Consider the following 13,146-nt stretch of genomic DNA (forward strand, 5'->3'; position numbering starts at 1 on the left):
AATCACTAGAGTGCTGCTTCTTGTTCCTGATCCCTGGATTAGCAGCAGGAGGCAGGCCACAATGAAGGAAGGGATTTATTTCTTATAATTTTGTGGGACCGGTATTCCTGATCTTACAAAATGATTGTGAGAAATACTGCTTACGAAAACATTCCTGTCGCCCGGAGCAACAGTCTGATGGCACAAGAAATGTTGCTGAAGAGGAGGGTGGCAATGAAATTTAGGAGAGAAATAAATGTAACTGAAAGGATAATAAAGTGTGAGGATTAATTGCACAAGGAGGAGGGGGTGTATAACGGTGTCACCCTTAACTGAAGGCAGATGAGGGAGGGAAGAGGAAATGTCAGCGTTAAACGTGGAAGAGAAATTAAAAGGCCTCTGTGACCTAGGGATGAGTTACAGATGCAAATCAGCACATCTGCAAACTCTGGGAAGTGAGTTGCATAATTCCTCCAAGTCACAGAGCCAATCATGCAAGGAATATAAAAACAATTATCATTAGCTTGAAAAACAGCAGAATACAAAATCATAATTCAAATATTTCCCAGGAATTAATATGACAAAAGTCTTACTAGTATTTTGAATACTACTACCCCATAACTTTCCCCATAAGTCACAATTTATTTTCAGGGATATTTCTGAGTTTGTTTTTGTGGGGTTCTCTTAACATTTTTGGTCAACATTTGTCTGTTCCAGGTTGGTTCAGCTTCCAATCGCCGGTTGGTTCCTTCTATAATGCAGACGAGAATCCCTGATCATGATCAATCAGTAATTCCCATCTACAGATGTGTGTCAAATCTATAACTGAAGCAGCAGCAGAGAGCCAAGACCATCAAGAATGGTGTGGGAAGTCCTTATGTGTGTGTAGTTCGAGGGACTTAGAGGTTGACTCTGCCTTCTGTCTTTGTGTACAGTTATCAAAGAAGGGAGTTGGAAAGAAATAGAGCAGAATGGGGGTTTCTCAGGTTGGTCTAATGCCAAGAGCCAAATTCTTCATGGAAACATGAGGAACTGCAGATGCTGGAATCTTGAGCGAAACACGAAGTGCTGAAGTAACTCAGCGGGTCATGCAGCTTTTCACTGTACCTTGGTACACGTGACAATAAATAAAGTAAACTAAATCTGTGGAGGGGCGTTACCCCTCTGCCAATCAACCTCACCCTAATCCACCTATCATTTGCCAGTCTTTGTCCTGTACCACCTCTTTTCCAGCTCCCCCTACTACAATCAGTCTTAAATGTAGCCTGTCCATTCCCTTCATAGATGCTGCCTGACCAGCTGAGGTCCTCCAGCACTTTGTGCTTTGCCATATTTTTCATTATTGTTTTTCAGTTTTATTCTTTTTAAAAAACTATTTGTTATCGACAGTCAAACTACAAATTATTTAAAATTGCCTAAATCGCTGCAAAACATGGAAATTTGCCTTTAAACTTGCCTAAAATGTGAAGTGAATGGGAGGAGCGGTTTCAGATTAGTACAGTAGTTTGTCTCCACCAGGGTGAAACACAACAGTTCTGGGAGCAACTAAGTCTTTAAGAATAGAATAAGAAGTCTCCAAATCAAAGAAACTGCGTAAACAAAGACTGAAAACGGGCAAAGTTGAAGTGCTAGGTGCGTTTAGATAATGAAACAAAAACACTTCTAATTAACTCGTCGCGAAATTCTAACGTTGCAGACTTGATTCCGGGTGCCAGTCAATGGAATATGCTAAGTTTTAAATGTACTCAACCCAGGCCTTCAAGTGCTCTTATGATCAATATCGCTACAGACAGAAACACGGGAGAGTAGAAATTCATCTCAGGCAGTGACATGATAAGAATGGTTTCAAATCGATCGCTCACGAATCTGCAGTGCCCGCTTTTTAGTTGCACGGGTGCATATTCTTACTTTAAACGTTCAGGGTGGGTGGACTATTAATTATTCCGTAAACGTCACATGTAAAGGACATGAGCTATGTCCTAAAAATAATATGCATTTCCGCAAGTTAGGTGGTCAGATTTAATCAAAACCACGATCACGTAGCGTTCTACCGTGCAACAAATGAAAGATTCAAACGCACCCAATTTGCCGTGAGTTTCAATCCCAAGGTAGAATTAAAAGTGGCGGCTTTAGTTTCCTGTCGCGCGATTTCCCATTTCTCTGACGGAGAGTTGATTCCTCAGCAGAATCGTGTTAAGAGGTCGTAAAAGTAGATTTGGAGCCCCGATTCGATGACATCTGCACTCACTCAGGCGCCTTCCCAATGTTTGTCGACGCGTTTTTCGTGCTTGGCAGGACTGGGCAGCCCAAGCACACATGACGACGGTTATCGCATTGATCTCCGCAGGGTACAAGCTAGTTAGGATTAACTGAGATCGCGCTGCTCCCCCGGGGCATTTGGCATTGCCGACTCGAATCTACTGATAAAGCGCTGTCTTCGCCTGCAGCGTAATACCTCCAGAGACCAGAGGAGGTAAAATTAGACACCGAAAGCGACAGAGAAAAGAAACAGACATCGAGATAAGGGATATAAAGAACGCGGAGACAGAATCGAGACAGAAGGGCGGTGGGTAGTCGAAAGCGAATTAAAACAGCGAGGCAAGACGGGAGTGAGGGGTGAACGCGGGGGGCGGAGAAGAAGAGACAAAGGCGAGAGAGGAGAAAAGGGGGAAGGAGAGCGAAAGGAAGGAAAGGCAGGGGAGCAAAGACGGGGCGAAGAGGTCGTCGAGAGGAATAATAGGAGCTCCGATAGACGACAACAGCCGCCCGGGGAAAGTCGAAACAGCGAGAGCCCCGAAAAAAATCTGCGGCGAAATGAACCAGAACAAAAAACCAATTCATCCACGCCAGTGCTCTGTGTGTGTGGGTGGGGGGAGAACGGGGTTGGGTGGGGGGGAGAACGGGGTTGGGTGGGGGGGAGAACGGGGTTGGGTGGGGGGGAGAACGGGGTTGGGTGGGAGGGAGAACGGGGTTGGGTGGGGGGGAGAACGGGGTGGGGTGGGGGGGAGAACGGGGTGGGGTGGGGGGGGAGAACGGGGTGGGGTGGGGGGGGAGAACGGGGTGGGGTGGGGGGGGAGAACGGGGTGGGGTGGGGGGGGAGAACGGGGTGGGGTGGGGGGAGAACGGGGTGGGGGGAGAACGGGGTGGGGGGAGAACGGGGTGGGGGGAGAACGGGGTGGGGGGAGAACGGGGTGGGGGGAGAACGGGGGGGAGAACGGGGTGGGGTGAGAACGGGGTGGGGTGAGAACGGGGTGGGGTGAGAACGTGGGGGAGAACGGGGTGGGGGGAGAACGGGGTGGGGTGGGGGGAGAACGGGGTGGGGGGGGTGGGGGGAGAACGGGGTGGGGTGGGGTGGGGGGAGAACGGGGTGGGGTGGGGAGAGAACGGGGTGGGGTGGGGTGGGGGGAGAACGGGGTGGGGTGGGGTGGGGGGAGAACGGGGTGGGGTGGGGTGGGGGGAGAGTGGGGTGGGGGAGAACGGGTGGGGGGAGAATGGGGTGGGGGAGGGTGGGGTGGGGGGAGAATGGGGTGGGGTGGGGTGGGGGGAGAACTGGGTGGGGTGGGGGGAGAACGGGGTGGGGTGGGGGGAGAATGGGGTGGGGTGGGGGGAGAACGGGGAAGGCGGGGTAATTATCACATTACCTGCACAAAATCTATAACTAAGAAAGTCAGCTCATTGATTGGTTTCCCAATAAAATCTCCCGTAAACAAACGGAGTCGCTGTTACACATCATGCTTATCGGGACGTGATGGTGACTGCACATTTTTTTTAAACAAAGCTCTTCGGAAATTCACACCATGCGAAATAACATCCCTAAACACCAGAAAAGACCACCAAAATCGACATCAGTTAAGCTTCTATTAATAGTCGCTGTAAAATTCACTGTTTTATTGAAACGTGATTCCCCGCGCAAAAAAAAAGTTGCCGTGTTATTGGCTCTAAACTGCTACTAATCAATATTTAAGATGTCAAAGTAGCGCCGTGCCCCATTTGAAACCTGTAGCATCATTCTGAAAAGACCCGCGTTATTACAGTAACCTGCAGTGACTACGGTACATAGTACTCAGCGGCACTGGCGATCACGTGTTGACATTTTGAATAATGAAATTGACAGGAGTTTTTAAAAGGATACTTTGCATAAGTTGGAAATAAACTTAATTTTAACTTCAGGCTGAACTTTAAGTGAACTGTTGAAGCTGCTATGCCCGGTTGCCTCAGAAAACTGCGGCGCCAGCAATAATTTTATTTCAACAGTAACTGGCTGTAACAGGGTGACCTCTCAAACAACAACGACGTTAGGGGTTTCAGTGAGGACGGGCATCTACATTTGGTCCGACAAGGCACATTCAGTTGATATTCATAGAAATTATTCTTCAACGATACATTACCTAGCCATGTCTAACTGGTCTTAAAGCTGTGGGTGTTCAGTGTCTCATTGTTAATGGTTCTCTTCCCGTGTACACAATTGTAAACAGTTTCCCCCTTTTCATGCGAGTACAGATAACACTCGACTCCCCCCTCTAGTGGCAAGTTCTAATGTTGAGATCGAGTAAAATAGGCCACACAACCATAGGCCACATAATCTGCTGGTGATGCAGTTGCGATAGTCACGATACCTTATTAAATCGGTAAAATAATACCGTGAATTTCATTACGAACTAAGTTGGTGATCATATAGGGTCATAGACACTCTGTCACGCAGACCAATCAGCCTGAAGAAGGGTCGCAATCCGAAACGTCGACTCTCTCCCCAAATGCTGCCTGACCCGCTGAGTTTTTACAGCAGCCCAAATAACTTACCAACCCGCACGTCTTTGGGATGTGAGGGGGAAGCACCGCTCGTGAAGGAAACTCACATGATCACAGAGAGAATGTCAAACCCGGCACAGACGGCACCCAAGGTCTGGATCAAACCCGGGTCTGACCCTGTGAGGCAGCGGCTTTACAAGCTGTGCCCATGGGTGGCGAGGTTGACGCCAGCATTTTTGAGTCCACAATGATTAAAGACAAAAGGAATATCGTATCGTCACCAAAAACATGACCATGGCCATATCCATTTAAAAAAACTAAATCAAGGCTCCATCGCCTGAAATCTCAAATCTTTGACACAGACATGCATTTCACCCGATAGGATCAGCTGTCCAAATAGGTAATAATCACCCCAGAATCACTGTTTAGACTTTTCGGCTAAAATAGTACATTGTTTGTCAATGTTATTAAATTGAAGATAGAAGACAATAAACCACTCAACAGGGAGTAGTGATTATGGGGACCCTTCATACTTATGGAAGATCATCTGTATTCCAGTTCCCCAGAGATTTTAATTTTATGCACAGTGCACTGAGTAGCGTCTGGGTCTAATAACTCCCAAATGCAGTAGGAGGGCAGAAAGTGAAAAAAAAACACGATGTCAGGAGTTTGTAATGTTTTACTATTAGCTGTTTCAGCCAAGTTTTGTGTTTCTGTTAGTACCATACATGTCGATTATACACACAACTATATCCTTGCCTATATACGTTTAAAATAATCCGCAATGGGCGTACAACACAGGCCTCCCTGTGAAATAATGTGATCTCATGACACTACTTGTAAATGGTACCAGTTGGTAAGCCAGTTTTGTAAATAAACGAGCGATCTCTCCATGTCTGTGATATAAGCAGAAGTACGGATGGATGTAGTTGTATGTTGACACAAATGGAGGAATGTTTTAAGCTGTAGAATAATAATGTAGCCTGAACGCATTGCTGTGTCATGTTTTATTATTAATCTGCCTCTTGACCTTTTTGGGAGGTCAATGGCCGGCTGCTCAGGACTGTGTAATACTTATTCTGCAACCACGGTATCAATGCTGAGAATAGAGGTGCATTTACACTGACTTTAACATTCTCAGGCCTGCTTTACTGGAACCTGAACTACAGGTACTAACAGGTTCTTGCCGGCAAGTCCTGTTTACACTGGCGGCTTCCCGCATGACTGAAAGTTTAACTGTCTTGTTTAGAGTGAGAGATCGAGCATCCTTGGATACAGAATTGTGTCATAGCAGCTGCAAATATAAATACAGGGAGAGCAGGAAGATGACAAATTCCATCTCAGTTCTAATCGTTTGAATTAAGGTTAACTAGGGTTACAACTTGAAGATGGGCACCACAGACCCAGGTTCGATCCTGACTATATGTCTGTATGGTGCTGTCCATATGGAGTTTGCGTGTTCTCCCTGTGACTGCGTGCGTTTTCTCTGGGTTTTCAGTTTCCTCCCACATTCCAAAGACATGCAGGCGTGCAGGTGAATTGGCTTCTGTAAATTGCCCCCAGTGTGTAAGATATAACTAGTGTACGGGTGATTGTTGGTCGGTGCGGACGGTGAGCCGAAGGGCATGTTTCCGCGCTGTATTAAACTAATCTAAATCTCGCATACATGTGCACACGTACATTGTAAGTGTATGTTCCTCCATATGGTGATAAACTAAACCCATGTGAGGTTAAATTCAAACCTGCAATGCAAAGAGACCCAAAGACTCAAATTAGGAGGCTACTTTTAGCAGTTTTGAGATTTTGTTAAGAACGTCACCATTAATTCAGGAAATGCGCACAACTACCTCTACCATGCATCTTTCATATGTGGATACGATTGGAATTTCACCCGGGTAAAATCCAGGCTGCATGTTTAATTTTGCTACTCAATTGAGCGCTTGGTCGAATTAAATTTAAGGGCAGCCACATCGCCAATGTCAAAACGTTTAAATTAATTGCAGGCAAGATAAAGGTGTCAGAAAGGCACAAGAATCAGACCTTAACAACTGATTTGACACCCCACCGAATTTACACACCAGGAAGTCTCACTCAGTCTTGCATCAGTAGTAATGGTAATGCACAAATCTTTTCAGAAATGCATAAGTTACTAAGCAAATGCACTCTTTGCCCAACTGTTATAGGTTGTTATAACTGTTATATCTGTTATATAGCTTCGGCCCTATCTGTTAGTTTATGGCATTTTTAAAGTAGACAGCAGTGTCAAAGAGCCACTTTCATCTCAGAATACCATTAATTTAATCTTCCTTATATTAGGTAGATATGAGGAACTACAGATGCTGATGGACAAAACAGAAGACATAAAGTGCTGGAGTAACTGAGAGCTCAGACAGCATCTCTGGAGAACATGGATAGGCAAGTTTGCCCACTCCCCCAATACAATCAGTCTGAAGAAGAGTCCTGACCTGAAACATCACCCTATCCATGTTCTCCAGAGATGCTGCCAGACCCGATGAATTACTCAGGCACTTTATATCCTTTTTTCTTCCATCTATTATGTTTATTTATTGTTGCATATGATGCAAACACTCTTGCTATATTTGCCCAGTTCTTGTGCAGTGACAAATAAACCTAAACATCTTAGGTAATGTACTCGAAAAAATAAAATATCACAATTTAAAGAGCCCACATTACTTTAGTTGTGAAACAAAAAGCATTTCCTGAAATAATCGACATTACAAAATAAAACACAGAAAATGGATTTTCAAAGTGTGAGGAAACCAAACACAGCCAAGAGATGAACCAGGTACACTGCAAACTGGCCAGACTAACTGGCACAGCACTAATTGGCACATAGCAAGGCTTCAATCCATTGTCAGAGACAGCATTTATGTAAAAGATTCTGCTTTACACCTACATTTTTTGTAAACTCTGAGCTTGTACTTCATCCCTCCTTGCAGAAGCACAAGGGTGGAAAGGTGCATGAATCGTTTTGAACATTGGAACATCTTTAATGCAATTAATGAAGGAAGGCTGTTTATGAATGTATTAGGCTTTGTCGAGAGTGTAATCATAATTCATATATGTTCATTGAAGAAAAAGTGAAAGAAACCGAAGGATGATAGTTATCAGGGAGATGAGATGGGATGTATTTTAACACTTTCTACAGTGTGGGCAACATTAAGCATTGATGTTTGAGGTATTGTTATAAGTTTTACTTTCGTACTTCTGGCACTGAATTGTTTCAAGGCTGTGCATTGTGTGTGCAGTGAATATTGCTGAGATTCAAATGCATAACTTGAATTTTAAGAGAAATGTTGACATATTATGTTGGAAAGAAAACAATATAAAACATATACAATTAATTGATTTCTTACTAACCATGGATTACTTAAACAAATAGTAAGCAGTATTTAAATGTACTATCTTTGTGGCAAGTAATAACATGTATACCTTGCAAAACAACTTAGTGACTAATTCTGTATGATTTTAGTGATATGGGCATAAATAAATATCTTCTCTCCCTATTCTACCATTCATGTGACTCCACACAACAGAAAGAGATTATAATTGCCAATGGTCCTCTTGTACATTACTCCCAATATATAGGAAATTGATTATTAAATGTAAAGCAGGTTGACATAAAAGATTATCAGTAAATGAAATTTTATGATAATGTACAATATTTGACCATAATTGATAAACTTAATCCAAAATGGGCAAATAGATTATTGGGATATGATATAATTAAGCACAAAATTCTGTTATTAAACTGATTTAGGACACGATTGGGAATGGCTATTTAGATAGAGCAGCACCATGGAAAATAAGAGAGATACAGTCTTATTCACAATTTTCTTTCACAGCTGCTTATTGAAAAAGGTGAAGTACATTTTTGTTAAACCATTTGTTCAATTACTTTCACTCATCCATATTCTCTGCATTCCAGTAACATGAACATCTACATTTATTCGGTTGTGAAATCACCAGCTTGGCTCCAAATATAATTTACTATTAACCTTAACAGTTTCCTTTCTAACCAGTTTGTATCTTAAAATATCTATATCCAATTATGGTTTTCCATGATGGCATATTTGTGAACTAGCTACATTAAATATATGAAGTAAGGATATTAAATAATACAATATCCATCATTGGGAAATTATGTTAACTTATCTGACCAACAGGCTGAAAGTGATCATGCATTTAGTCAAAAGTTATGGGGCCTATATATTATTATTTGCAGGACCACATATTGTACCGTGGACAGCTTGATTGTAATTGTGTATATTCTTTTTTTTACTGGATAGCACGCAAACAAAAGCTATTCACTCTACCTTGGTACATGTGATAATAATATAAACTATATAAAACTGAACATTCTTATTTAACTTCCGAGCTCGTATTTTTAGTCTAGACATATTACATGTTCAAAAATCCTTTATTCCTAGATAATATTTCTATAAAGGCTGCACTTTCACTCCAAATAAAAATGGGGCAGTCTCCTATTTGTTGTACATTTCAAATAAATTAAATGTTGGGAGCAGAAAGCGCTTATAACCTGATGGGGGGTTTTTAACCAATAAGATATTCACACTGTTTCATCCTATCTAAGGAAAGTAAATTTACAGAAATATATTTTACATGAGTGAACAAGAACAAGTCACCGATTTTAAAAATTAATAATGTAGACAGTATCCGGGGGAAAAAACGTAGAGCATGTCATTCATTACTGTTAATTAGTTTATTTTTCTCAAAGTCCGTTCACGTTAAACACAAATGAGAATCAACACAACGTAAATTAAATTAAGTCACAGCACTATGTTTTAACTCCCTCTTGGGACCAAATTGCACGTCATATTACAGGAGCGGTGGAAAGAAGCATATCTAGACAGTGTCGCGCATAGTTTTCAAAATCACGACTCGTATTCAAAAGCACACTCAGAACTAGCAAAACAATGCGGTGTCTCTAGCCATGTGCGGGCTGGCAATGCAGGGTAGTCACTGAATTGTTTCCCATGACCCCCCCCCCCCCCGCCCGACAAACGCGTAGTTTACATGGTGGGTAAACTGCTCGAATTTATTACAGGTCGACCTATCCTGGCAATTATTACACATGGCAACGCATTCAGGGGTCTGACAGCTGAAAGCGATACATAACTTCAGGGAAGAGAGGAGTGCACCCGGACCCATCACGTGCAGCATACTGAGAAATGACCTTGAGGGCTGGTCCGTAAACACATGTAACCTTTGTTCTCATCTACTGGCGGAATCAAATTGCCCGGTTTGGAATTTTTTTAAAGGAGGGAGAGGAGGGGAGGGGGGGACTCCAAGAGAAATTTCACTTTCAGAGACCGACCGATAAAACTTTGATGAAAATCTTTGACGAACTTGTTTCCAGCCAACCGGTTAGATGGGGATCGGTGGCACGAAAGAGAAGCCAAGGCTTTTTGGTCTCGCCTCGACTGTGGCTTCGACCCAAGTTTCATCCGATCGTCTCCTTATACATTTACAAAACGTTGATTCTTGGCCGTTTAAAATGGCGGCAATAACCCGCAGTTAAACTCGACTCTTATATAAGTCCATATATACAATTTGAAAAAAGGGAAAGGAGAGAGTGAGGAGGAGAGGGGGGGGGGGCGGGGGGTGTTCTATTGGCCACCAGGCGAGGAAGAAAGTTGCAGATGTGTAAAATTGCACCGGAATGCCCTGCCAGGGCGGAAGGTACAAATCAAAGGGTTTAAAAAAAAACATTCACTGCATTTTGACACTTTAATACTTGAGACCAGAACCCAAGCGCCCGGACAGACAGACGGCCACTGCTGAAGGCGGTCACTGAGAGAGACTGCAAGGCTCCCTGGCAATGAATGAACTGCGCACCCATTCAATGCGATCAATAAACCAGGTGGACAGGAGGGGAGTTGGTGGGGGTTATTGATTGGTTTGCAACTATTGCAGCTGAACATTTCGTGGCCGACCGCTCTCACGCTGCCCCGAGACTGTATTAACTTTAACGACGAGACCTTCTCCATTCCGCACCGACTGCGCGCCATTTTAGAAACTGCTCCTGCTCCTGCCCGCCAGACACAACGAAAGCCCAGCTCCGTGGGGACTGAGTTCATTTTCCGGCTGCGCTGCCCTCCCTTGCGCCGCAACAGTGCAATCCCAATCCTTCTCGCTCTGGCTGGATGTGTTGCATGCCCCCCCCCCTGCTCCCTCTCCCTCCTTTAAACGGGATAATCAGATTCACAATGAAAAGCTGGTTGGCTCAAAAGCGGAGCTGCCAGTCAAGACCGCCTGAAAACAAAGATAAATTCGAAGGGACGTTAGGGGATATTGATCGCGGATGGTTGATTTTTGCATAATTGTGGAAGGCAGGCAACGAGCTGTATTCCCCTTTGACGAAGCAACAGCTTAGTCGGCAAGATCGATTAGCGGAAATCCCTGGGGGAACCCGAGAGTAGTCTGCGGGACTCCTGCAGGAGTATCGAGCAATCTTCCTCAAAAAAACAGACTATGGGGTTGGACTTTTTTTTCAAATGGCCCTTTATTTTCTTCCAGCTAATCTGGAGGAAAATATAAACGCAGAGAGAACCAATAAACCCCCGATTGTTAAAGGGAGAATACGGGATGTGATACGACGAAGGTCAATTGGAACATCAATCAACTGGATTTCGGATTTTGTTGCGACTAACTTTAGAGAGATGAGATGAGATGGCGTCAACAGAACCGTGTTACAGCGAGAGCTGTAAACCGGGCTGGTTTTATTTATTTCCCAGCCCAGTAAACTTCAAAGTGAGCACGATCAGATCTGCAATTCCTACGATGGCCTCCGACTAGCTTTAGCAGAATCGGCCGTCCGGTTAAACTTCAGAATCGCTTCTCCTTTTCCTTTACGGTTGGCGGAATCGGCAGCTTCCTTTCAAAACTGGGAGAAATGACCGCTGTGCAGGGCAGAAACTGCACTCGGGTTAAAATTTGCGGAATCGACAGACTTCCGACTAGAGTTTGCAGAAATGCAGCTTCATCGGGGGGTTACCAGCAACTTCAGTGAGCAAAATATTGGTCAGCGGAAATCCAAATGGGATTGAAAGAAACATCTCCTAATTAGACTGAGACTGAAGTTAGACTGACCTGAAGGAATACCACGGGCTCAAGAAAATTCCCCACGACACAAAATCCAGCCCCACCCGGTTCACAAACTGTCTTAAAGCCATCAATCGTCAGAAAAACGTCCAGGTTACCCAGTGTACAAGAAAACCTTCCTTGCAGAACTGTCTAATTAAAGGTGACAAATTATCTCCTTCCATCTTAATAACATGGGTCGTTTTCAGCCAAATGCGCATAACGAGATTACCCCACACTTCGACTCTTCAGTATCAGCTCCCCTCCCCCACACTCCTTATCCAGAGCCAAAACCGGTTCCTTGTTCTGACTAAAAAATAGAAAATGCTGATAATACTCAGCAGCTCGGGCACCATCTGTGGAGAGAGGTGCAGTTATCATTTCAGGTCAATGACCAGATGAAAGGTTATAGATTTGAAACGTTAACTGTGTCACTTTCTACTGATGTTGTCTACGCTGCCGGGTATTTCCATTTTATTAATTTTATTTACAATTCCAACAAACACAATAAATTAATTTTCCTTATTCGGATCTGCCTCTTTTAACTAAGAGGTTGTCCATAAACAACCCCCTCCTCTCTTGAGATACGCCAGCTGTTTAAGTTTGTTTTCTACTTTCTTTAACATCATGACTGGGGTAATTGATGTGATCAATGCACTACCCCGAACAATACTTAACTTTTTATCTGTTGTTTTGCACTCTTCAACCGACGAGCTGGATGGATTCCTGTATTTTTTATTATAACTGCAAGTAAGAATTTCATTGAACCGTTTCGGGACACACGACAAAAAAACACCCTTGACAACTCGGGGGAATCATGGATTAACGGACTCCTTGTGCAGGATATATTTTAACATAAAGCGCCGACTGAAGCCTGCGTATTCCATGCCCATTGTAGCTTGCTATATATTTTTTTAATTGAGAATTGAGTTATGCTGTGCCAATTCAATAAATTTTTAAAAAGCCACGTTCTGTTTCATCACTCAAGATCTTAACTGACTCTGGAGGGACGCGACCTCTTGGGAGAGAAGCAATCCCGCTACTTGACACTAGGAACATAGTAACATCGCGGTGTAAATCCAATTTAAATGTGGTCAAAGGTGTGTTAACGCTCCTGGACATTTCTGAAAGTTTCAAACATTAAGGAGCGAAATGCTGCCCCGGCCAACTTACAACATTTAGTTATGGGCAAGCAGCATAAACTTGGTTCTAACTAACTGGAGCCAACAATCCAGCTGTAAACACAATACAGCGCAGAAACAGAACACTCCGTTCAAAGGGTGCATGTCATGT

General features: G+C 43.6%; 1 protein-coding gene across 11 annotated transcripts in view; it reads right to left on the reverse strand.

Moving 5' to 3' along the window:
- bcor (BCL6 corepressor) overlaps positions 1–13,146 on the reverse strand; it is a 279,901-nt gene that overhangs the window by 88,886 nt on the left and 177,869 nt on the right. The window contains exon 1 of one of the 11 annotated variants that reach the window (XM_078409199.1): positions 10,088–10,211. The exons of 8 other annotated variants lie outside the window; for them this stretch is intronic. The gene's annotated coding sequence lies outside the window, so the exon portion shown is untranslated. Of the gene's footprint in view, positions 1–2,059; positions 2,313–4,367; positions 4,406–10,087; positions 10,212–13,146 lie in introns of those variants that run through there. 2 more of the 11 variants (XM_078409198.1, XM_078409197.1) reach the window with 2 other exon arrangements.

Source organism: Rhinoraja longicauda, chromosome 12, assembly GCF_053455715.1.
Source record: "Rhinoraja longicauda isolate Sanriku21f chromosome 12, sRhiLon1.1, whole genome shotgun sequence".
Taxonomy (NCBI): domain Eukaryota; kingdom Metazoa; phylum Chordata; class Chondrichthyes; order Rajiformes; family Arhynchobatidae; genus Rhinoraja; species Rhinoraja longicauda.